The 8,554-nt window shown below is 38.1% G+C and overlaps 1 non-coding gene across 1 annotated transcript; it reads right to left on the bottom strand.

Annotated features, from left to right (window-relative positions):
- Positions 1–801: 801 nt before the first annotated feature.
- Positions 802–874, bottom strand: TRNAE-UUC (transfer RNA glutamic acid (anticodon UUC)). The gene has a single exon. It is a non-coding gene; the product is annotated as a tRNA-Glu (tRNA).
- Between the last annotated feature and the right edge of the window lie 7,680 nt (positions 875–8,554).

The raw sequence follows: 8,554 nt of genomic DNA, 5'->3' as shown, positions 1-8,554 counted from the left end.
TGCTTGTATGGTTTGTGATTAAGTAGTTTAAAGAGGTTTTGTAAGTGGTAAATTCTCTTAGTCTTTTGACATCACAAAATGTCTTTATTTGTCCCTCACTCATGAATGAGAGTTTATCAGGTTATAGAACTCTAGATTGGTACTTTCTTCAGCCATTTGAGTGGAAATCTGCCTTCTGCTACTATTTGCAGCCTAGAATTTATTCCATTTATTTAGCTTTTTTATTTTAACTTCTGTATTTTTTTTTATTTCCAAGATTTCTAATTATGTGTGTTTCTGTTTAGTTTATACCCGGTCTAGTTTTTTTTTAATGGATATCTCAAATATACAGAGCATTAAAAAACATTTTAATATCATTTTCTGATTACTGTTATTTTCATTTGGTCTGCATTCAATTCATTTCCTGATTTTTATTAGTTACCTTCTTTACACTTATTTTTCTTTAGTTTTGGAATATTAGTTTGCCGGATCAACTTGAGTGAGATCAAGTTTTCTCTTTTATCAACTGTCTCTGTCTAGTACATTTTTAGTTGCCTCTGCTCACAAAACCACCCACTTTTGCCCTGCAGTTCAGAACCAGGTGGCTTAGACCCCCATCCTGATACGATATTGGTGATAATGCAGACATAATTTTTGAGCTAACTATGGATTTCACTCAAGTCCTAGATGCTAGAATGTGTCTACTTCCTCGCACTTCCTTGGTATACACAAGTCATAACCTGAAGCTGTTTTGCAACCCTCCTTTTCTTTTTATTTTCCTTTTATTTTTTTGGCCACCCTGCACAGCTTGTGGGATCTTAGTTCCCTGGCCAGGGATTGAACCAGGGCCCTCAGCAGTGAAAGTGCTGAGTTCTAACCACTGGACCACCAGGGAATTCCCTGCAATGTTCTTTCAAATGCAGAAAAATCTAACCACCACCACACTCTCAATGCAGAAAAGATTAATACCAGACCCTGATTCTGAGTAGCAAACATAGTTCTAGTTCTTCATCCTCCAATGAAGCACTTTTAGTCTTTGCTATTCCAGAATAGTTGAACACCCATCCACCTCTGCCTACATCTAAACCACGAGTGCAACAGACACATGATACTAAACTTGCTTTCCATTTTTTGTGTTTCTGTCCATTTTCCCATCTGTGAAGATGTTTATCTTATTTTGAGTATAGCTGTGTATTCTACATTTCTTCTGTCTATATTTTATCTGTCATTGCTGTGTGTTAGAAAAGGAAGGATTCTCTAAGCATGAACTAACCATGCCATTTTGATTGAATGACTCTTCATGTGTCTTTCATTTACTTTTTATTTATGTTACTTGATTTTAAAATAATTTATCTCTTTGACTTGCAAGTCACAGGTGATATATCAAATAACTCAAAGAAAAAAATTCGCTTGGAGTTTTTTTCAGAGAGGGTGACATTGCTGCCTCTCTTTTTGGGAAAAGTTAAACAGATTGAAAAGAAAGCCTCAAAACAAGGCAGCTTAAACCACTGAGAAATTATTTCAGAATAGCCTTTAAATGAGGACAATATCTAGATTTCTTGGACTGAAACACAGTAGCCAACCCAATGACCAATAGCCACGAAATCTTATAAGCAAAATGAAATGCTGAACTGCTGGAAATTTGCCCTAAAACTCCCAGAGCCATCCAGAATAAATTAAAAGATGCATTTTTCTGAAGTTTGAACTTAAAACTCTAGATATGTTAACCAGATATTCATAACAGGATTAGTAATTATGGTCCCTAGGGGAATGACGTCAGTGAGAATGCAGACTAAGGACCTACAAAAAGCTACTCCTCCATAAAACCAATGAGAACAATGGCAAAAAAAAAGGCAAAATCAACTTTTTCAGAACTCTTTAAATTAATCACAGGTTTGCAACAACCTGACCAACATTTACTCAAGAAAAATGGTTGAATCTTGGAAAGAACAGTGAGCTTTGTGGTACTGTACTTGCCCTGTTCATAACCCCCACCTCCCAGTAACCTTAACAACCAACAGCCCCACAATCATGGTGAAAACTAGCAGTCTAGTAGCCATTCATCAGGGCAGAATGGTTTTGAAGCTTCCCAAAACTACTATTTGCAACACTGTCATTATTTGACCTGTCTTGTGGTTCCATTAAAACCTCAATTCACAGTGCTTGTCTTTATTTGACCTAACTCAGACATTTCTCAGTGTGAACAGCCTTTTCCTGGAGTTTTGAAAACAATCAGTGGCAATCATTTAATATCATATCTGCCTAAGACAGCAATAAAACTTGGGGCAAATAAGAAGGTAACCTAAAAACTTACAAGGAAAAACTAGGGAATGAGATGCACATAGAGGGGGTTGAAAAGCTCCAACACATTTCTAGGGATTTAAAAAGTCATGCATTGAGGATATGGGGAGGGGAAGGGTAAGCTGTGACAAAGTGAGAGAGTGGCATGGACGTATATACACTACCAAACGTAAAATAGATAGCTAGTGGGAAGCAGCTGCATAGCACAGGGAGATCAGCTCGGTGCTTTGTGACCACCTAGAGGGGTGGGATAGAGAGGGTGGAAGGGAGGGAGACGCAAGAGGGAAGAGATATGGGAACATATGTATATGTATAACTGATTCACTTTGTTATAAAGCAGAAACTAACACACCATTGTAAAGCAATTATATTCCAATAAAGATGTTAAAAAAAAAAGTCATGCAAATGGGTAGGACTGTGCGCTTGCCCAGGAAAGACTTAAGGCTGTAATCTTGCACCTCTACATGACCTTGAGGCTCTGCATTTGCAAATAGGAGGTAAAGGGTAAGGCAGAGTTATAAACTGCTGGAGGGCTGGAGGCATGCCCCAATGATCACACAGAGACCCTCTGCAAAAGGTGAAAGACTTTTTGGTTCAATTCATTTAAGGAAATCTTTGTCCAACAATTAGTTCACCACTAAGATAACCAAGCAGAGACTGCAGCAACCATACATGACAAAGAATACAGACTTTACAGAGTTAATCCAGGAAAGTCACTAAATAAGCAAACAAAAACAACATGGCCACAACAAAAACAAATGGCAACAGTAAACCCTGGGGCAGTGGGAATCTGATATCCGAATTTGACATATTATTTTAAATGTGCAGTTTTCAACAAAAATTTACCAGCATATGCAAAGAAACAAGAAATTATTACCTATTCATAGGATAAGAAACAGTTGGTAAAAAGTATCCCCGAGGAAGCTCAGGTGTTGGATTTATTAGACAAAAACTTTAAATCAGCTATTTTAAATATGTTTTTAAAAAATAACTAAAGAAAACCATGTCTAGAGAACTAAAGGAAAGTATGAGAATGATGCCATCAATAGAAAGAACATCAATAAAGAATTAGAGATTATAAAAATAACCAAATAGAAATTCTGGAATTTAATAAAAGTACAATAATTGAAATGAGACATTCACTAGAACGACCCTTTCTGAGAAGGCAGAAAGAATCAGCAACCTGATAGGTAGGTCAATTGAAATTACCCAGTCTGAGGAACAGAGAGAGAAGAAAGAAAAGTGAACAGAGCCTCAGAGACCTGTGGACATTATTAAGTATACCAAAATATACCTAATAGGAGTTCTAGGAGAGGAGAAAGAAAAAGGGGCAGAAAGAATATTCGAAGAAGTAATGGCTAAAACTTTGCCAATTCTATGAAAAACCTTAATCTACACATACAAAAAGCTCAATAAATTCTAGGTAGGATAAAGTTAAAGAGATCCATAACTAGACACTGTTAAAATTAAATAAAAAATGGAGACCGAACTTGAAAATTCCCTGAGCAGACAAAACCACTTAAGCCACATAGGTGAAACTTAACTTGGGCCAATTCTTGTAAATGCCTCTGATAATCATGAAAGAAAATTAAGTCATCTTCCTAAAAATAGTATAAGATTATCACTTTTAATCAAGCCCTTGCCGTCTGGAAACCCCCATTGTAATAACCAATCATTATAAAGTTTAAACAACTTCGTCATTTTCACTTTATAAGCCATCCTGTAACATCATGCCTCTGACCTTCGTATCACTCTTTGAATTTAAAAGCTCCTAATTTGCGAACTGTTCTTATAGGCACAATAAATACTTACGAAATACTACTTATTGATTTGGTGATTTTAATTTTGATATTTCTGGATTTGTGACAACACATCATAATCAAGCTGTTTGAAAGTCAATGAAAAAAAGAAAATCTTGAAAGTATGGTACCTAGTTGTCTCTATTTTTTACTTTAAAATGTATGCTTTAGGACTATCTATGTCACCCTATATTCAAACAGCCAAATGCATGAATTAGATCTTCATTTTTAGGGAAATGAATACTTGTATGGGAAATTGTACTATTTTTCTATTATTATATTAGCTTACAGAAAGCCTGATTGTTTGGATCTAGGATCCATAATCAAAATACTTGCAGGCAAATTATCTCAGAGGAAAAAAAAAAACCTTGATTAAATAAATCAAAATATAGAAACCATTACAGAAATATCTCAACAATCAACTTTCATTTATTCAGTTTGATTGGGGAAATGGCATATTTCTTAATTGATCACTCTGGGCAACTATAAGTTGTCAGCCCTTTCTACTTTACATAAATTGCCATTTTTCAAATAATGAGGACATAATAACATGAAAAACAGAAAATCTACTCTAGTGAGAATAACCATTTTTTCTTCAGTCATTGAACCTTGTTTACAGCTTTAATGTCCCCATGGAGAATATGATATCTCATCATCCAGTACTAGAGATATAACTGGTTTTGGAAAACTTGGGCTGAATACACACCAAGTCTTGGTTTTTTTTTGTTTTTTTTTTTTGCCGTACGCGGGCCTCTCACTGTTGTGGCCTCTCCCGTTGCGGAGCACAGGCTCCGGACGCGCAGGCTCAGCGGCCATGGCTCACGCGCCCAGCCGCTCCGCGGCATGTGGGATCTTCCCGGACTGGGGCACGAACCCGCGTCCCCTGCATCGGCAGGCGGACTCTCAACCACTGCGCCACCAGGGAAGCCGCACACCAAGTCTTAACCAGTCCTTGTACGTTGCTTTAAAAAAAAGTCAATTCCTTATGTTGGTTTGCTTACTCTTTCTCATCAGATAGTGGGCAGAAAATGCCAAAGAAATCTGTTTATTTGATCTTTTCCTTAGTCTGGTCTTCAGATACATAAACAATTTTTGCACCTGACTGTAAATTAAGTACTCTGGAAGCTATTGAATGCTTTTGGAAGACTGGGGCAATGTTTAGTAGGCTTTTTCAAAGGATCTTTAAGGACATGAATAAGTTAATCCAACTTCCTAAGGTATCTTTCTTAAAGCCAGTAAGACTTTGATGTAACAGAAGAATCTGCCTCAAACAGTTTGAAAGGACTATGAACTTGACTGAAGAAAAATACAATAAAGAGCCAAAGTCTTGTTTTCATTTACTCTAACTCTCTAGTGGAGATAAGAGTAGTATAAACCTATTGGGAAAAGACTTCAGAAAGTTTACAGGACATGGAAGGGGGCAGAGGCTACTTCTTTCACAAGCCTGCTACCTAGCTGGGTTAATCTACAGAGCAGTAGCTTTCTTTCCTAAATGCCTGTATGACTGTGCAGGAGAGGAGATAAGGTCAAGTTGCTACCAGGGCAGTAAGTCATTCATTCATTCAACAAATACATAATAGAAAGCTATCATGGACCAGGCACTGTAATAGGCCCTGCAGATATAATAGTGAACATAAATTGACACAGGTCCCACTCTTACAGTGCTTACAGTCAGGTGAGGAGTAATTTTTCTTGTCCAAGTTGCCAATTATACAAACTTCCAATAAGAATTCTTAAGTGTCTTTCGAAGTCCACTGCAAAGAATAATTTTTTTCAGCATATTCCAAATTGCAGAACATTGGGCAAAAATTAGAATCCTCTACCCCTACCCAGGCCCCATTTACAGCCCTAAAGACCACAGAACTATCTCCTGCAAAGCTGTTAGGGGCACCTATGGCCTTTTCTGTTGTGTTTGTTCTTCTTAGGCCCAGTCTGAAGATAGCATTCTCATTCCAAACAAAAAAGAAAATACCCTGAGCAAGATAGAAAGATAAATATCATATAATATCGCTTTTATTTGTAATGTAACAAAAGGCTACAAATGAACTTATCTACGAAACAGAAATAGAGTTACAGATGTATAAAATAAACATGGTTACTGGGGGGTAAGGGGAGAGGGATAAATTGGAAGATTGGAATTGACACATACAAAATACTATATATAAAATAGATAACTAATAAGGACCTACTCTATAGCGTAAGGAACTCTTCTCAATACTCTGTAATGGCCCATATGGGAAAAGAATCTAAAAAAGAGTGGATATATGTATATGTATAACACAGCAGTCCCCAACCTTTTTGGCAACAGGGACTGGTTTCATGGAAGACAATTTTTCCATGGACCGGGGGCAGGGGTGGGAGGATGATTTCAGGATGATTCAAGCACATTACATTTATTGTGCCCTTCATTTCTATTATTATTACATTGTAATATACAGTGAAATAATTATACAACTCACCATAATGCAGAATCAGTGGGAGCCCTGAGCTTGTTTTCCCTTGCCACTCACTGATAGGGTTTTGATATGAGTCTGCAAGCAGTTGATTTATTATGGTCTCTGTGCAAACCTCTCTGCTAATGATAATCTGTATTTGCAGCCACTCCCCAGTGCTAGCATCACCGCCTCAGCTGCACCTCAGATCATCAGCCATTATATTCTCATAAGGAGCACGCAACCTAGATCCCTCGCATGTGCAGTTCACAGTAGGGTTCACGCTCCAATGAGAATCTAATGCTGCCACTGATCAGACAGGAGGTGGAGCTCAGGCGGTAATGTGAGCGATGGGGAGCAGCTGGAAATACAGATGAAGCTTCGCTCACTCGCCCGGCCCTCACCTCCTGCTGTGAGGCCTGGTGCCTAACAGGCCATGGACCAGTCTGGTCCGTGACCTGGGGGTTGGGGACCCCTGGTATAACAGATTCATTTTGCTGTACACCTGAAACTAACACAACGTTGTAAATAAATTCTACCCCAATAAAAATTATTTTTAAAATATATATTTTTTATATAGTAAAAAAAATATACTGATACTATAACCTTATCTCCTTGTTTCTAACTGGTCCTTGGAAGCCTAGAAGTCTGACAGGAAGAATAACCCCCTCCCAAATGGTGTTTTGTTTTATGGATTTAGTCAAATTCTCAACAAGCACATTAAAAACTGTGTTGACCCACAGGGTCTACTTCCTTCTCCTTTGTTTCCCTCCAGCATTCCATTTATAAAGCTGCACGGCTGTTAACATGGAGATTTTTGTGATCAGAGGAGCTATAGGGTCAGGGCTTAGAACAGAATTGCTGCAAAATGGTTTGATTAGTCATTGCTCTGAATAGATTAAAGCAGCCTGAACACCTGCCTTGCTGAGGAGGACAAAAGGTGAGACTGTAGAAATGAATTAAAATAATTTGCTTCCAGGGGACAGTATAGGGCATACACCATCAAATCTGTTTCTTCCTTTTCCCAGCAGCTAATAAAAGGAAATAGTGAAAAGACATTCAGCATTGACATGAAATCATCAGACTTCTAACTTCAGTGCTGGAGAAGTAGCATAAATGGCTTCATTACTGATATTTCTCTACATAATGTAGAAGTGATAAAGGCAAACCTTGGTAATAAGCCAAGATAAACTGAAAAGACAGTCCACACCAGGTTGTGGGGTGGGGTTGGAGAGAGTGGTGAGGAAGAAAAGAAAGCAAGCATCTCCAAATAATTACCACTTGTCAGTCTCCAACTCTATAAGTGCTTCATAATTGCCTTTGGCTCAGCCCTGAGCTTTTTCCATTGAATATTTGCTGAGAGGCTTAAAAATCATGAACAAAAAAAGGAAGCTTCCAGACAAAGAAAAATATCCCCAATGGGACAAATCTCTGTGAGACCATGCACTGACATCAGCATTCACAGCCAGCCTAAACCTGGTTGAAAAGAACATTCTTCTTTTGGAAGAATTAAAAATGAAAGGAGATTTGGACCCCTTAATGTACCCTAACTGCTCCTCTTTTTTCTGACTTTATTTCAAACATAGTGGCCAGAACCCTTTCCCATGGGAGGGTGAGAAAGCAGAGGGATACTCAGAAGTCCCTGCCTGATGTCCCTCTGAATCCCTTGTGTCAACCAGATGGTTAGCACTGAGAAGGGCAGAAACAAAGAGTGCTTTTCAGAGTCCAGAGAAAATGAGTAGGTGGGAAAATAACCTCAATTAATGCTATCGGAGGAATGGTTCTCCACTCTTTCCTCTCATAATCCTCCACGTCGCACATTTGCCTTTATCAAAACAAAAGCCCTGGTTGATCTCTTAGCACAGAGTTACTTAACCTGCACTCATGTTCCCCTAGAGCATCCATGGATGGTTATCAGGGAGCCCAGGAGTCTATGGAAATATGCAAAATTTCACATTCATGTGTCCATAGAACTTTTAAAAAAGATATTTCATAGCTTTTATCAGACTCTCATGGGACCTTTTACTCTTAAAATGTTAAACA

The sequence above is a fragment of the Physeter macrocephalus genome, chromosome 21 (assembly GCF_002837175.3).
Source record: "Physeter macrocephalus isolate SW-GA chromosome 21, ASM283717v5, whole genome shotgun sequence".
Lineage (NCBI taxonomy): Eukaryota > Metazoa > Chordata > Mammalia > Artiodactyla > Physeteridae > Physeter > Physeter macrocephalus.
This window is presented reverse-complemented; position numbering and strand designations above follow the sequence as displayed.